This window comes from Panthera pardus, unplaced genomic scaffold (assembly GCF_024362965.1).
Source record: "Panthera pardus isolate Hobbes unplaced genomic scaffold, ASM2436296v1 HiC_scaffold_12, whole genome shotgun sequence".
NCBI classification, from domain to species: Eukaryota; Metazoa; Chordata; class Mammalia; order Carnivora; family Felidae; genus Panthera; species Panthera pardus.
In genome coordinates, this window is record NW_026526677.1 from 60,717,825 (window position 1) to 60,736,083 (window position 18,259).

Sequence of the window (18,259 nt, forward strand, 5' to 3'; positions counted from 1 at the left end):
AAGTGGTAGAGCAAAAATACAAATTAAAAAAAAGTACTCCATCTTACACATTGTCACTAACCCTAACAAACTAAAAATACTCTTACCATCTCCCCCAAAAAAGGACAAAACAAAGTCTTATCAATTCCAATATCCCAGCATTGAATTCTAAGGAATTTATCTCTTATTTATTGAGTGCTTTAAGTAGCAGGTACTACTCTAAGCCTCCATGCCTTTGTTCATGCTGTTATCTCTAATTGGAACAGCCTTATCTCTCATTATCTCCCTTTGTTTCCTGGCAAACTTTTAACCTTCAGGTGTTAACCTCTCCAAACTTGCCATCTCTGCTGTGGTCCTGCCCAAGGCTTGAGTAGGTCTTCATCCTTTAGGATCTTAGAGTGCCTCATGAAAATTTACCACAGATATCTTCTATCTCCAGCCAGACTAGTAGAAGTCCCTTTGGTTAGAGAATGTTTCATTCATTTGTTTCCTCAGGACCCAATCAAAGCCTCATACATACAAAGTTCTTAACAATTATATCTACTGAATCAAAACAAATCTAAAAAATAAAAGTATCACATATCTTTTGGTCCAGCCACACAATTGCTCTCTGTCTTAATCTGCTCCCATTTAGACCCCAGGATACATGCTTGTTAGATATAGCTCTTAAATATTTAAAACTGCAGCAACACAAGTAGCTTTTTTAAAAAGATTAAAGATTATTAAGATTAAGATTATTAAGATTATTAAACAAATTCTTTACAAACCCAAAAGCAGTTTGAAGGTCCATTGTGTCATCAAAGCAAAAGACATTTTAATAGGCATATCCCCATTTTAAGAAATCATAGACTCAAAACACTTTAGATACAGATTTAAAAAAAATTTTTTTTAATGTATATTTATTTTTGAGAGAGAGAGAGACAGACAGAGCATAAGCAAGGGAAGGGCAGAGCAAAAGAGGAACACAGAATCCGAAGCAGGCTCCAGGCTCTGAGCTGTCAGCACAGAGCCAGATGCAGGCCTAAACCCACAAGCCGTGAGATCATGACCCGAGCCAAAGTCAGACACTTAACCAACTGAGCCACCCAGGTGCCCCCAGATTTTTTTTTTTAAATGAGCTTCCAATCTTTGTTGCCACTAAAATCTTTCTTCTCACATTAACTAAGCTTTGACTCCTGTTGTGGTGTTCCACTAAGTTAGTAAGGTATTAGAAAAGAAGTACTTCCTATAAGATATGACAGTCTCTAACATTTATGCAGTTCATTACAATAAACAAAGCTCAGTCATACTCATTATCCAATTTAATTCTTACATAAAATCCTGTGAGATTTCTCCTCACAAGCAAAGCCCAGTCCCAAAGCCATCTCTCCCGGACCACTGGCACTACCAATGCCGGTCCCACCCCCCCACCACACACACACATTTGCTATAGCTCTTCTCACTGATACAGATTATCTGTTCTCCACGGTGAAGTGTGAGCAGCTTGAGGGAAGGGCAGGCCTACCACAATGTACAGCACAGTAAAGGCTTGGTAATTGCCGAATGAACAAGCCAACACGAGTTAGGCAGAAGAGTTAGCATATTTGCTTTTAAATAGAAACTGAGATGATATTCCCAAATTCTCCTAGCAAAGACATTAATCAGGGTGTTCTTGACTTTCAGTTCAGGACAATCTTTACCACAATGCTCTCTCCTAGAACTGGTCAGTGTACAAAGGTAGTCCTAAACTAAGACTCTTAAGTCCTGGTCCTTGGACAGGCCACTTCTCTGAGCATCAGTTTCCCCATTTTTCAAGTGAGAACAATCACACTATCTTTCCCTTCCTGAACATACTGTGAAGATTACATAAGATGATGGGAAAGTGGCTTGAGATGCGTGAAATGATACACTATGCCAGAGACAATACTTAAGGTGATGACTCCCATTGTTAGTGACAAAGTCAAAATCAGAGTCTGGCCTAGAAGAACCACATTTATCCTTACAGCTCCTAAAAACTGGCTTTATTATCCTCATTTTACAGACAAGAAAAATAAGGCACAGAGAACTTACACTTGCCAAAGACTGCAAACCTAGTAGATACTAAAGCTGGAATTAGAAATCAGGTCTATCACATCCTAAAGAGCTTCTCATGCTGCTTCCCCAACAGTAGAGAAACTAAAGCCTTCTTCTTCTTTAATTTCAATTACCACTAGGCAGATGGAACATTGTCTCTCAGACAAAATCAAACTAAAAGTTAGCCTTTTAGGTAAGTACAAGTACCTTGTAGGTAAGCTTGACTGCAATCCCTGTGGTGCCCTGCCTCCGTAAGAGCTAAAAACTGAATACGTATGTTAGAAAATGTTTTGACCTCAATTTAAAAAAAATTTTTTTAATGTTTATTTGTTTTTGAGAGACAGAGAGAGAGAGAGAGAGAGAAAGTCAGGAGGAGCAGAGAGAGAAGGAGACAAAGAATCTGAAGCAAGCTCTAGGCTCTGAGGTGTCAGCACAGAGGCTGATGCCAGCCTTGAACCCATGAACCACAAGATCATGACCTGAGCCAAAGTCGGACACTCAACCGACTGAGCCACCCAGGTTCCCCTTGACCTCAATTTTGAAATTATTTTAACTAGACTAAAAATCTGACAGGAAAGGTCAAAGTAAACAATTTTTTTTTTTTTTTTTTTTTTTTTTGCCATTCATTGTCATGATTATAAAGCATGGAAAAAAGCCTAGTCTTTGAAATCAGTTCAAACTTAGAAAAGAGAAGCCTGGGGGCACCTGAGTGGCTCAGTTGGTTCAGTGTCTGACTCTTCTTTTGGCTCAGGTCATGATCCCAGGGTCATGGGATTAAGCCCTCCATTTGGGCTCCATGCTGAGGGTAGAGCCTGCTTAAGATTCTCTCTCCCTCTGCTGCTCTCCCCTGCTCGCTCTCATCTCTCTCTCTATCTCTCTCTCTCTCTCTCTCTCATTTAATTAATTAATTAAGAAAAAGGAAAAAAGAAAGCCTGGACAAAGGCCCAAAGGAGGGTATAAGTAGAACAAGAGAAGACAGTGACAACAACTAGAGTAAGTGGGGTTGGCAGTGAGACCTATGAAAATACAATCCCCTATCGTTTTCTTCCTCCCTAGACACCCACATATTCTGCAAGGAACCTAACCAGTGACACTTCTTTTCTCCCTTCCTGCACCCGAACAATACAGATTAGTAAGTCATTGAGAAAGTTTAACCTTCCTTTGCTGACACTTCAGCCTAAATGCCTCTCCAAAAACAGACTAAATGATAGACAGGCTGTTAAAAGACACATGTTGTCATTACACTGTCCTTCATACAGTTTGGGGAAGGCTTTTTTGGTACAGTTGTGTAGCTGCCATTATTTGCAGCCATAGATACCCATATACATGTAGCCAGAAAGTCTTTTATTTGGGATGAGAGTGTAGAGAATTTTTTTTTAAGGATATATTTGGAATGCACAAAAAAAAAGAGCAGTGTGAATATTTAATTTTCTCAGAATGAGCTCTGACACAGGGAGGCATCTGACCCAGCAGTACCACAACCCAAACGCTTGCGTGCAGTTGAGCCTCTTGGACCTCAGCAGGACCTGTAAAAAGACTTCAGATGAAAAACAACAGACTCACAACTCAGAAGTCATCAACAAGTTCTACCGACTTTCCCTAAGAGTCTACTAGATACATGCCATGTGCTAGGTGAATTCAAAGAACAGCCAATGAATCAGGAGCAACAGATAAAAGTCAATCATGAAAACAGGAAGAATGAAGTAAGTATTTCATCAGAAGTGGGGGGGGGGGGGGGGGAAGGGATTGATTTTGACTATGGATGGAGGTCAGAGAGGCTTCACCAGGCAACCTCTTCCCTTTATAGATGCCCTCTTGACTATACTGTACTCAGGCTGTGATAGTCCACACCAGAAACCTGAACAAGCATCCAAAGGGATTTTGTCATATACCAAAGAAAAGAGTTAGCTAAGCCAAGGAAAGGAGAAGACAAAGGCAAAAACTTAGAAGAGTACATGCATAGGTACATAAGGAATGGCCAATGACCATGGCTGGAGTGCAGGGTGCACAGAGGAGTTAATAAGAAACAAGGCAGGAGGGGCACCTGTGTGACTCAGTTGATTAAGTGTCTGACTTCAGCTCAGGTCATGATCTCACGGTTCATGGGTTCGAGTCCTGCATCAGGCTCTGTGCTGACAGCTCAAGAGCCTGGAGCCTGCTTCAGATTCTGTGTCTCCCTCTCTCTCTGCCCCACCCCTGCTTGCTTGCTCTCTCTCTCTCTCTCTCTCTCTCTCCCTCAAATAAACATTAAAAAAAATAGGGGGAAAAAAAGAAAGAAAAGAGGCAGGAAAGGCACATTTGGGTCAGATTCTGGAGAGCCCTGCATGCCAGTCTAAGGAACTTGGAATTCACTCTACAGGCAAGGGGAACTATTATAAATTTTTAAAACAGAACAGTGGCATGATTTGACTTCTATTTTAGAAAGATCACTCTAGCAGAACTGTGAAAGATACAGGAAGATTAAAAGCAGTAAGACTGTTAGGAAGCTACTGTGTTATAATAGCCCAGTTAAAAAATGATGAGGGCAGCCAACATCGTGATCAGAGCCTAAACAGGGTGAGGAGAATCTGCACTGGGGAGGGGGGTGGAGGAGAAGCAGGCTGGTAAGGAGAACCGAAGCCCAAACAAAGTGAAAAGGGCATCCATGCACAGAGCAGGTAGATGGACTGGTGTGGGATATAAGAATCTAAGTATAGTGAGGAGGGTATCCATATGAGGGTGAAGGTACCTGGTACGCATTTCAGAACCCAAGCTGAAAAAAAAAGAAGAAATCTCCATGACAGAGCAGCCTGGTCTAGGGTATTGAAGCCCACACAGGATAAGGAAAGCATCCATACAGTGGAGAGAGCCTGTAATGGGGAGTTAGAACCTCAATTCCTCACTATGTCTATTGTGAGGACCTGGGAGCAGCATAAGCCCAACAGAAACAAGCATACCTAGCAGCCAGATCTTGGGTTCTAAATACCACTTACCACTAAAAGAAATGAAAGGCTCCTTGGTGAAATGGTTTATTCCAGGGCTAGGGCTGAGAATGCACAAGATGAGCCTAGAATATTTTCTTGGGCCAGAAAGCAAAGGAGTGGTCAAAGAATGGCAGGGACATGTGAAAAGTAGACAGAAGCCAACTTGAATGGGGCTCCTACTGGCCAAATCAGGGAGAATTTGAGCATCAAAATAAATAACAATAGCAATAGCTTACTACCTACCGAATAAAACAGGAAGCCATTGAGTCCATATGGATACAAATAAATATATAGACAGCTTGGCACAGAAAAGGATATTTACATAGTTTCATAGTACCTCCCTACAAAATACTTATTTAATTATGAAGGAGAAAAGAGTAACTTCTCAGTAGAGAAGCCTAGAAAACACCATCTTGAGCAAGTTACCAAACTGAACATCAAAGTAATGAGACAACCGCAGCAACATATAATAGAATGTGGACTCTGGAATTAGATCCAGTTTTGATTCCTGACTCTGCCACCTTGACCTGATTATTTAACCCTTTTGAACTGGAATTTCCTCACCTATCAAATGGCGATAATGTTTTTATTTTAAAGTGCTGGAGGGGCGCCTGGGTGGCTCAGTCAGTTAAGCGGCCGACTTCGGCTCAGGTCATGACCTCGCGGTCCGGGAGTTCGAGCCCCGCGTCGGGCTCTGTGCTGACAGCTCAGAGCCTGGAGCCTGTTTCAGATTCTGTGTCTCCCTCTCTCTGACCCTCCCCTGTTCATGCTCTGTCTCTCCCTGTCTCAAAAATAAATAAAATGTTAAAAAAAAAAAAAAATTTTAAAGTGCTGGAGAAATAATGTTTAAAGTACCTACCAAAAGTGTCATGAACAGTAGGGGTTTAAAACATACCTATCGTTTAGCTACATTTTGCTATATTATTTGTAACTTTTTGCTATTATTTGTATTATTATTTACAACAATAATATTAATATTTACATTGGTTTAATATTAACCATTAATATTTACACTGGTTTTTATTTACATTATTTTTGCTATATTATTTGCAACTCCACCTTTTGCAAATAACTAATGTGTACACACAGTTTTAAATGCATCTAGGCTATCATTTACACTTCATAACTACCCTGAAAGGTTATGTAATAATAGTGGTACGCCTTTTTCAATTTGACAGATGAGCAATGGAAACAAGAATAGAATGAATTGATGTGCCAAATTTTAACAGTTAGTTAAATGTACAGGTGAGCCTGAAACACACTCCCAACCCCCTCTCCAGAAGCCTTTGCCCCTCACAGAGCTTGTGTTGCTAAAGGAAATGGCCCTTCTCAAGGGCTATCTCCTTTCACCAGAATGTGGAATAATATGAAAAGAAATAATCTCTCTGAGATGGGAGTGTGATTAAGGACAACTAAAACGGAGCAAAGCATCTTTGCTCGACTCAGAATCAGAATAAGAAGGGGCACCTAACTACCCAGCCACTTAGAATTTATCAAAACAGCAAACTTTTCAGAAGGACCTAAGTAAAGGAAGCCCCACAGAAGGCAAGTAATTTCACAACATGCTATTTAACTAAAGGGAATCTTACATACCACTAAGTCCAACTTTCCCATGTACAGACAGTGAATCTAAGACCTGGAGAAGGGAAAGGACGTATCTGAGGACAAAAGAGTTTCACTATGCCAACCCTACTGTCACTGAATGGCCTGAAAATAAGGTCACTGTAGAGTTCATCTGGTAACTGTCCATCACATATCAACACAAGATGCTGTCTTTATCGTATTCCTGTGTTTTCAACTTTAAACCTACGTGTTTTTCTGTCTCCAAAACTATAGTGAATGGCCCCAAAACATCTTAGTCATGTGTGTACTTCCACAGGCTTGATAACCAGTTAGTACCCCAAAAATACTTCTCATAAAACACAGTGTGATCCAGGGTGCATAAGGTTGGTTTAACGTCCAAAAAAGATCAGTCAATACACCATATTAACAGAGTAAAGAACAGAAAGTGTAAGATCATCTCTACTGACATATAAAAAGCATTTGACAAAATCTAACAGCTTTTCATGATAAAACATTCAAGAAACCAATAATAGAAGGAAACTTCCTTAATGTGATAAAGCGCATCCACAACAAAACCCACACCTAGTATCATACTTAAATTGGTAAATAATTGAATGCTTTCTCCCCAAAATCAGGACAAGAAAAGAATATCTGCTTTTGCCACCTTTATTTAACATTATATTAGAGGTTCTAGCCAGAGCAATTAGACAAAATAAATAAATAAGTAAATAAATAAATAAATAAATGCAACCAGATTAGACAGGAAGAAGTACAATGATTTCTATTTGAGGTCACATGATCTTATATATAGAAAATCCTGAGGAGTCCACACATACACACACACATGCACACATAACTATTAGAATTAATAAACGAGTGCAACCAGGTTGCAGGATACAAGACTAATACAAAAGATATAAGATCAATACAAAAATCAACTATATCTCCATACATGAGCAATGAACAATCCAAAAGCTGAAAAAATTTTTTTTCATTACATTTACAATAGCATCAAAAAGAATAAAAGAAGTGTAAGACTTGTACAACCTTGAAAAAGAAGAACAGAGCTGGAAGATTCAAACTTCCCAATTTCAAAACTTACTACAAAGTAGTTGTAATGAACACAGTGTGATTCTGGCATAGAGACAGAGAGGTAGATCAATGAAACAGAATTGGGAGTCCAGGAATTAACTCTTATATCTATGGTCAAATGATTCTGACAAAGTGCCAAGATAATTTAATGAGAAAATAACAGTCTTTTCAACAAGCGGTGCTGGGACAACTGATTATCCACCTGAAAAAGTATGAAGTTGGACTACTACCTCATATCATATGCAAAAAGTAATTCATAGCTCTAAATGTAAGAGCTAAAACTATAAAACACTTAGAAGAAAACCTAAGTATAGATATTCATGACCTGGGACTAGGCAATTATTTTTCATATATGGCACCAAAAGCCCAAACAACAAAAGAAAAACTAAATAAATTGGACAACAGCAAAATTACAACCTTTTGTACTGCAAGTGAAAGCAAGAAAGCAAAAAGAAAATCCACAGGAGAAAATATTTGTAGATCATATACCTGATAAGGGACCGTAAGACTACATAAAGAACTCTTACAATACAAGCATACCTCATTTTATTGTACTTCATACACCCTGTGAGGACAATTTTTACAAATTGAAGATCTGTGGCAATGCGGTGCCAAGGAAGTTTATTGGTGCCATGTTTCCAACAGCATTTGCTTGCTTTGTGTCTCTGTGCCACATTTTGGTAGTTCTCACAAAATTCCAAACTTTTTCATTATTATTATATTTATTCTGATGATCTGTGACCAGTGATCTTTCATGTTACTATTGTCATTGCTGTGAGGTACAACAAACCATACCCATATAAGATGCAGAACTTAATCGATAAATGTTCCATGTGTTCTTACCACTCCACCAACCAAATGTTCTCCCATCTCTCTCCCTCTCTTTGGGCCTCCCAGTATTAAAATTAGGTCAACTAATAAGCCTACAATGGCCTCTAAGTATTCAAGTGAAAGAGAAAGTTGCATGTCTGTCAATCTAAATCAAAAGCTAGAAATGACTAAGCTTAGTAAGGAAGGCATGTTGAAGGCTGAGGTAGGCTAAAAGCTAAGCCTCTTGTGCCAAACAGTTAGCAAAGGTGTGAATGCAAAAGAAAAGTCCTTGAAAGAAATTAAAGGTGCTACTCCAGTGAACATGCAAATGATAAGAAAGTGAAACAGCCTTATTGCTGATATGGAGAAAGTCTGACTGGTCTGGACAGAAGATTGAATCAGCCACAACTATGCCTTAAGCAAAATCTTAACCCAGACAAAAGCCCTAACTCTCTTCAATTCTATGAAGACTAAGAGGGGTGAGGAAGCTGCAGAATAAAGTTTGAAGCTAGCAGAGATTGGTTGATGAGATTTAAGGAGAATAGCTATCTCCATAATATAAAAGTGTTAGGTGAAGCATGAAGTGCTGGTGTGGAAGTTACAGTAACTTACCCAGAAGATGTAGCTAAGATAATTCATGAAGGTGGCTACACTCAACAACAGATTTTCAATATAGACAACACAGCCTTCTATTAGAGGAAGATGCCATCTAGGATTTCCATAGCTAGAGAGGAGAAGTCAATGCTTGGTTTCAAAACTTCGAAGGACAGGCTGACTCTCTTGCTAGGGGCTGATGTAGCTGGTGACTTTAAGTTGAAGCCTGTGCTCACTTACCATTCTGAAAATCCTAGGGCTTTGAAGAATCATGCTAAATCAATTCTGCCTGTGCTCCATGAATGGAACAAAACCTGGATGAGACCACATCTGTTTACAACATGGTTTACTGAGGATTTTAGGCCCACTATTGAGACCAACTGTTCAGAAAAAAAGGATTGCTTTCAAAATATGACTGCTCATTGACAGCGCACCTGGTCACTCAAGAGTTCTGATGAAGACATACAATGAAATGAATGTTTTCATGCCCACTAATACAATACCCATTCTGTAGTACCTATATCGAGGAGTCATTTCGACTTTCAATTCTTATTATTTAAGATATACATTTTGTAAGGCTACTATAGATACTGATTCTTGTGATAAATCTGGGCAAAGAAACCCTGAAAACCACTAGAAAGGATTCACCATTCTAGTGAATCAGATCTTAAGGCTCCACCTGTAACTCTAGTTCTCTTGCTCTTTCCACCACATCTGTACTTATTGCTACAATCTCATGATAAAACTTGAACAAACGAGGAGTGGCTTCTTACGGATGAGCAAAGGAAGTATTTCTTGAGATGGCATCTACTCCTGGTGAAGATGCTGTGAAGACTCTTGAAATGACAGAAAGGATTTAGAATATTACATAAACTAAATGGATTAAGCAGCAGCAGGGTTTTAGAGGATGGACTCCAATTTTGAAAGAAATTCTACCAACGGTAAAATGCTAGCAAACAGCACCTCATCCCACAGAAAAATCGTTCATGAAAGAAGGGCCAATCAACACAGCAAACTTTATCATTGTCTTATGTTAAGAAATTGCCACAGCCACCCTAACCTTCAGCAACCATCACCCTGATCAGTCAGCAGCCATCAACAGGGAGGCAAGACCCTCCACCAGCACAAAGATTACAACTCACTAAAAGCTCAAATGATGGTACACATTTTTAGTAATAAAGTATTTTTTTCTTTTAAATAGGCTCCACACCCAGCGTGGAGCCCAACATGGAACCCAACGTGGGGCTTGAACTCACACCCCTGACATCAAGACCTGGGTGAGATCAAGAGTTGGATGCTTAACCAAATGAGCCATTCAGGTGCCCCAGTAATAAAGTATTTTAATTAAGGTACATACATTGCTTTTTTAGACATAATGCTATTGCACACTTAATAGACTACAGTATAATGTAAACATATTTTTTTTAATTTTTTTAAATCTTTATTTATTTTTGAGAGAGAGAGAGAGAGAGAGCACGAGCAACGGAGGAACAAAGAGAGAGGGAGACACAGAATCTGAAGCAGGTTCCAGGCTCTGAGCTGTCACCGCAGCACCCGATGCAGGTCTTGAACTCAAGAACTACAAGCTCATGACCTAAGCCGAAGTCGGATGCTAAACCGACTGAGCCACCCAAGTGCCCCATAAACATAACTTTTATATGCACTGTGAAATAAAGAGATTCATTTGGCTCACTTTATTGTAACGTTCATGTTATTGCAGTGGTCTGGGACCAAACCCACAGTATCTCCAAGGTATGCCTACAATAGCATTGGTGGTATCATGGTGAGCATAGCTGCCTTCCAAGGTAAGTCTACAATAGTAAAAAGACACCCCAATTTAAAAATGGACAAAGGATCTGAATAAAAATTTGTCCAAAAATATACAAATGGCCAATAAGCACATGAAAAGTTGCTCAACATTATTAGTCATTAGGGATATTCAAATCAAAATCATAATTAGATTTCACACCCGCTAGGATGACTATAATAAAAAAGAGAGACGGGGTGCCTAGGTGGCTCAGCCAGTTGAGTGACTTTATTGATTTCAGCTCAGGTCATGATCTCAGAGTTTGTGAGATTGAGCCCTGAGTTGAACTCTGTGCTAACAGTACAGAGGCTGCTTGGAATTCTCTCCCTCCCTCTCTCTCTCTCTGCCCGTCCCCTGCTCACTCGCTTTCTCTCTGTCTATCTCTCTCTCAAAATAAATAAACATTAAAAAAAAGATAATAACAAGTGTTGGTGCGGATGTGGAGAAATAAAAGCCATCATATAATGCTGTGGGGAATGTAAAATGGTGCAGTTCTTTTGCAAAAAGTCTATAAGTTCCTCAAAAGGATAAAAACAGTTACCATATGAACAAGCAATTCCACTCCTAAATATATACTTAAAATAAATGAAAACACGGCACAAAAACAGACACTCAGATCAATGGAACGGAATAGAGAACCCAGAAATGGACCCACAAATGTATGGCCAACTAATCTTTGACAAAGCAGGAAAGAATATCCAATGGAATAAAGACAGTCTCTTCAGCAAGTGGTGCTGGGAAAACTGGACAGTGACATGCAGAAGAATGAACCTGGACCACTTTCTTACACCATTCACAAAAATAAACTCAAAATGGGTGAAAGACTTAAATGTAAGACAGGAAGCCATCAAAATCCTTGAGGAGAAAGCAGGCAAAAACTTCTTTGACCTGGGCCGCAGCAACTTCTTACTCAACACATCTCCAGAGGCAAGGGAAACAAAAGAAAAATGAAATAGTGGGACCTCATCAAAATAAAAAGCTTCTGCACTGCAAAGGAAACAATCAGCAAAAGTAAAAGGCAACCGACGGAATGGGAGAAGATATTTGCAAACGACATATCAGATAAAGGGTTAGTATCCAAAATCTATAAAGAACTTATCAAACTCAACCCCCAAAATACAAAGAATCCAGTGAAGAAATGGGCAAAAGACATCCATAGACACTTCTCCAAAGAAGACATCCAGATGGCCACCCGACACATGAAAAGATGCTCAACATCACTCCACATCAGGGAAATACGAATCAAAACCACGATGAGATACCACCTCACACCTGTCAGAATGGCTAACATTAACAACTCAGGCAACAACAGATGTTGGCAAGGATGCAGAGAAAGAGGATCTCTTTTGCACTGCTGGTGGGAATGCAAACTGGTGCAGCCACTCTGGAAAAGGGTATGGAGGTTCCTCAAAAAATTAAAAATAGAACTACCTTACAACCCAGCAATTGCACTACTAGGTATTTATCTAAAGGATACAAGTGTGCTGGTTTGAAGGGGCACATGCACCCCAATGTTTATAGCAGCGCTATCAACAATGGGCAAAGTATGGAAAGAGCCCAAATGTCCATCGACAGATGAATGGATAAAGAAGATCTGGTATATATATACAATGGAGTAATACTCGGCAATCAAGAAGAATGAAATCTTGCCATTTAAAACTACGTGGATGGAACTGGAGAGTATTATGCTAAGTGAAATTAGAGAAAGACAAATATATGACTTCACTCATACGAGGACTTTAAGATGCAAAACAGATGAACATAAGGGAAGGGAAGCAAAAATAATATAAAAACAGGGAGGGGGACAAAAACATAAGAGACTCTTAAATGTGAAGAACAAACAGAGGGTTGCTGCAGGAGTTGTGGGAGGGGGGATGGGCTAAATGGGTAAGGGGCATTAAGAAATCTACTCCTGAAATCATTGTCGCTCTATATGCTAACTAACTTGGATGTAAATTGAAAAATGAATAAATTATTTTTAAAAATAAATGAAAATACACATCCACACAGATATTGTACATAAATGCTCACAGTAGCACTATATATAACAACAACAAATTAGAAACAACCCAAATGTCCATCAAATGATGAATGAATAAATAAAATGTGGTATATCCAACCATGGAATATTATTTGGCCAAAAAATCACCAAATATCATTCAGCAATAACAAGAAATGATACGTGTTACAACACAGATGAACCTCGGGGCACATGAGTGGCTCCGTCAGTTAAGCATCCGACTTTGGATCAGGTTGTTACTTCACGGCTTGTGAGTTTAAGACCCACATCAGGCTCCTCACTGACAGTGTGGAGCCTCCTTGGGATTCTCTCTCCCCCTCTCCCTCTCTCTCTGCCCCTCCCCCACTCATGCTCATGCGCTCTGAAAATAAATAAAACTTAAGAAAAAAAGCAACATAGATGAAACTTAAAACCACGAATGAAAGAAACAAGATACAAAACACTACATATTGAATGATTCCATTTATATGAAATGTCCAAAATAGGCAAATCAAGTCTATAGAGACAAAAAATAGATTAGTAGTTGCCTAGGGCGAGGATGATGAGGATAGAGAAGAATGGTTAAGAGTCTGCTAATGGATACAGGGTTTCTTTTAGGAGGATAAAATGTTCTACAACTAGATTGTGGTGATGATGATACAAGTCTGTGAATATACTGAAAAAACAGTGAATTGTACACGTGAAGTAGGTGAATTTTTCGGCATGTTAATTATATCTCAATAAAGCTGTTAAACACACACACGCACATACATACACAGTATGGTAAAATGGCAAGAGCACCCACTGGTCTTAAGAGTCAGACCGAAGTTCAAACCCTGGTTCCACTACTCACTACCTGCATGAACCTGACTTTTCACTGAATCTATTTTCTTTATTGGTAAGATTAGGATAATAATAACAATTACTACCTTTACAAAATGGCTGGGAAATGAGGTAAGAAAACAGACATGAAAGCGCTTTGCATACAGCTGATCTCCTAAGATACTTATTTTCTCTTCATAAATATTTCTTGTCACTAGACCAAAATAATCTTACTGACCAAAATGAATGCAACAAGGAGAGAAGGACATTTTTCTCATCTAAGTTAAGTAACTCTGTGGCATTTTCCCATAAGCTAAAAGGAAAATGAACAGACCCCCAAATCTGAGTTTAAAGGCAGGCACTCAGCATGCAGTCCTGAATAAAAAAGGGGGTATAAGTAGATACTCTAATTGCCTTCTTCCTCTGCATTCAAACCTACTTTCTGTTTTAATCAGTATACCCTTACCACATCACCACTGAAATAGGAAGTAGTTGTTCAAGAGAGATAATATGATTCAGAAGTTCTGGGTTGGCAAGGAGAATGAGGCTTCCCTGGTTTTTTCTAGATACTTATCCTGTGATTGGAGGCCACACCAGGACATCACTAGTGGAAACCAAGATTGAAATTGAGAAAAGAATAGTTGTTTAATAGTTTTGTTTATAGAAGGGAGAACTGAGGGATTTGACTACAGCCACACAGCAAGACCATACAGTCCCAATCATATGATAGGTATATAGAAAGAAACACGATGTCTTACAAAGAATTCTAGGCCTGAGGATAGGAAAAATCAAACCTAGTCCCAAAATTGCTACCAAATTGCTGTCTAATCTTGAATAAATCAATTTGGTTCTCAGTTCCCTTCCTATATGCCTATTGATTCAGAAATTTCACAAATAAAAGTAATTACTGCATGCAAGGCACTGTGCTGAGATATTGTGGTGAACAAAACAGTCTGTTTACACATAAGTCTACACTTATGGAGCTTACAGAATAGAACACTGCAGAAGACAGTAAAAATATAAACAAGCCAATTATTTCATAATTACAACTTGTGACATACAGCCAATGTCAATCAGGAAGTAAGAAGTGGGTTAGGAGAGCACATGTGCAAAAGAAAACCTCAAATCAGAAGGAGCTCCTCTCAACTCTTTCCATTACAAACAGGGGCTCAGGATTCTCTGCACATGTTACCTGACTGCCTGCTGCTTTGTGTGGCTGGAAGCATCATGGTCAACCACAAAAAACATAAAACATACATATAACAAATGCCAGGCAGCTCCACCAGTTCTCCCCCTTTCTGTCCCTTAGTCTCAGTTTCTTCAGCTACGAAATGGAGGTAATACTATCTACTTCACAGTATCGTTTTGGGAGATAAAATAGGAAAAAGTACTCTAGAAACTAATCTCCAGCATACCCCCAGGGCCTCGTACAGAGTTAAGCACACTATAGCTTCCCATCTGTAAAGTTATGGTAGCCCTGCATCCACCTCACAGGTGGGTTAAATGAGGTCGTGAGGATTAAATGAGATAACATATATGTAAGGTACTTAGCAGAGTCCTTGACACATAACAACTGATAAAAACATCAGCTGCCATTAATTCACTTAACCTCTTCCCCTCAGTTTCCTCATTTGTGAAACACGAACAATAATAGTACATAATTCTTAGGTTTACTATGGAAATTAAATGAGCTAATATATTTGAAGGCTTATAACAGTACTATACAAGGATAAAATTATATTATTACTATTATTATTAATAACTTTATCTTTGAGCTTTCTCTACAGTTTGCATGTATATAGACCACTGGTTCTCAATCAGGGTTGATTTTGTACCCCCAGAGGACATTGGCAATGCCTAGAGACATTTTTTGTTTGTCACAACTGGAGGGAAGAGTAAATGCTACTGGCATCCAGTGGGTAAAGAACAAGGACGCTGCTAAATACCTTAGAGGGCACAGAACAATCCCCCAGCCCAAACACAGACTTATATGATCCAAAATATCAAGTCTCAAGGTGGAAAAACTTCAATATAGCTAAAGAAATCAAATAGTTCTCTCTTCCTCCTCCTCTGAAATGCTATTTTATTTGGATCTCTCTTTTTTTTAAGTTTTTTTTTTAATGTTTTATTTATTTTTGAGAGACAGACAGAGTGCCAGCGGGAGAGGGGCAGAGAGAGAGAGGGAGACCCAGAATCCAAAGCAGGTTCCAGGCTCTGAAGTACCAGCACAGAGCTTGATGATGCAGGGCTCAAACTCATGAACTGTGAGATCATGACCCGAGCCGAAGTTGGTCGCTTAACCGAGCCACCCAGGAGCCCCTTGCATCTCTCTTCTAGGTTTTATTAAACAGGTACAAAAGTTTCAGACAGAAACAGGTTTTAGAGAGGCCCTTTCTTTACCAAGGCTAAAATGGGCAAGTATTTTACAAAAGAACTGAGATTCAGGATGAAAGCCTGAACCGGAATGCAGGTCTCCTAACTCCCAGACTATCTATCCTTCCATGGAGCTAACTCAGATAACTCTGCAAGCACTTTCTTTCCCTTCCCTACTCCTTCTACCCTTCTCCCTCTTCCTCTCCCTATCCCTCCTTCCCAGATTTGGATCTATTTCTTTTCTAGTATCATCAGAAGTCAGAGAGAGGGGTGACCTTTCTCCCCACCCTCCCACTTGCCTACCTTTAGAAGGACCTGCCCTCTGGAGCTCCAGTCTGGGCTTTGGACCAGAGGCCAAGAACCCTTCCTATTTACCTTTTTTCACAGGGGTCAAGCTCAGCTGCTTTGGCCACCACTCTCTACTCTCTCCCGAGGTTATGCAGGCATTCTTCCCGAAAGTATAACTTGAGTCAGACAACCTGGAGTATTTCCTTTTCTCTGTCTATGGGAATGAACTAGCCTTAGGGAGGGGCCACAGGCAAGTTGTAACAGCTGACATCGGACTTTCTTCCCAGGAAGTGGTTTTGAAGAGAAAAAAAAGACTATGAGTACCTTGGTGAGAAAAAAACATGGAAAAAGAGTATGTAAGAGAAAAAGACTACGGATGGCTTTCACAGGGTACTCAGCCACATACAGGACATCTCAAACATTTCTCATGTCTAATTAATACCAGTACTTAGAGGACAAATGCCTCCTCCTCAAGAAAGCCTCCCACGGCTGCTTCAGCCCATGAAAATATTAAGCAAGTGCTCATAATGTGCCGGCCACTCTAGTAACTTTATCTCATTTAATCTTCACAACCTGACATAATTATTTTCCCCATTTCAGAGATGAAGAAAATGATGAGAGGTTAAGTAACTTGCCTTATTGCTTAGCCAATAAGTAGCAGAGCTGCAACTTTTCCCCAGATCTTTCAGACATCAGAAAACTAAGCTCTCAACTAAGTTACTAAAATGATTCTCAAGACAATTTCCCCTTTCTCTGAACCTATATTGCATTTACTATCTATATCACATATTAAGCAATTAATTTCAGGCATCAGATTTGTTCCAGACACTGTGCCAGCTCCGGTGAATAAAAGATATAAATAGCAGGCAGTCTCTTCTCTAAAGCAGGGTTTCTCAAACTGTTTTGACTACAACCTACAGTAAGAATGCAATTTATATGGAGACACAGTACACACACACACACAATCTATAACTATAAAACTGAAATACAAGTTTCACAAAACAGACTTTGCTCTTTCTATATACCGTGTGTTCTGATTTGTTTTCTGGCCTATTCTATTTGGCTTTTTAAAAATGTGGTCCAATGTACTACATTAAATCTACAATCCATGAGTTATGACTTACATGGTTTGAAAAAACACACTGCCCTTGAGAGCTCCCAGGTTAAAGGGGGAGATAAGATATGAGTAATAGTAAAATTACAATAACAGTAGTTAACATTTCAGGAACTCTTATTGTGTGTCCAGCACTCTGATAAGCACTTTACATGAATTATTTGAATCCAAAATCCAACCCAGCCTGCCTGTTTGAATCCAATGTCCATATTCTTTTCACCATACCACACTGCCTGTACAGCATGAGAACCATAATGAGAAACATTTCCATGAGGAAATGGGGATGGGGGGAGGGAATACTCAGAAAACTTCACAAAAGTGAAGATTTCTGAGTTGTGTCTTGAAGTATAAATTTTCAAGAATTTGGCACATGAACTCCTGTAGGTTTGTGGATAGAACCCTTAACCTTCTCTTGTGATACTGAAAAATAGCATGTTATTTTTACATGGAAATCTATGAAATTTTTAACTGATGCTCTCTCTCCTAATAGAAATCTCAAGGAACACCTGCCACATGGCACTTGAAAAAAAAAGTTCTGGAGTTTGATAACAGTTTTTCTAGAAGAGCTGTCTATAAAATGACATCCATCACTTGCTACCAGGAGACCAGAATCCTAATCTCAGGATTTATGTGTGTCTTTGGGCAGATAACTTTACCTCTCTGGGACTCAGTTACTAATCTGTAAAATGATAAAAACAGGCCATATGATCAGCAAGTTTCTTTCTAGTACTAATAAATTCTAATAATAAATTCTAGTGACTCTAGTACTAATAAATTTAGCAAGTCCATGAAAAAGATTAATT

The 18,259-nt window shown here is 39.2% G+C and overlaps 1 protein-coding gene and 1 pseudogene across 2 annotated transcripts in view; one reads left to right on the forward strand and one right to left on the reverse strand.

Moving 5' to 3' along the window:
• Positions 1–18,259, reverse strand: part of PAK1 (p21 (RAC1) activated kinase 1) — a 154,683-nt gene that overhangs the window by 94,317 nt on the left and 42,107 nt on the right. The window lies entirely within an intron of this gene.
• Positions 8,578–9,690, forward strand: LOC128776253 (tigger transposable element-derived protein 1-like; annotated as a pseudogene).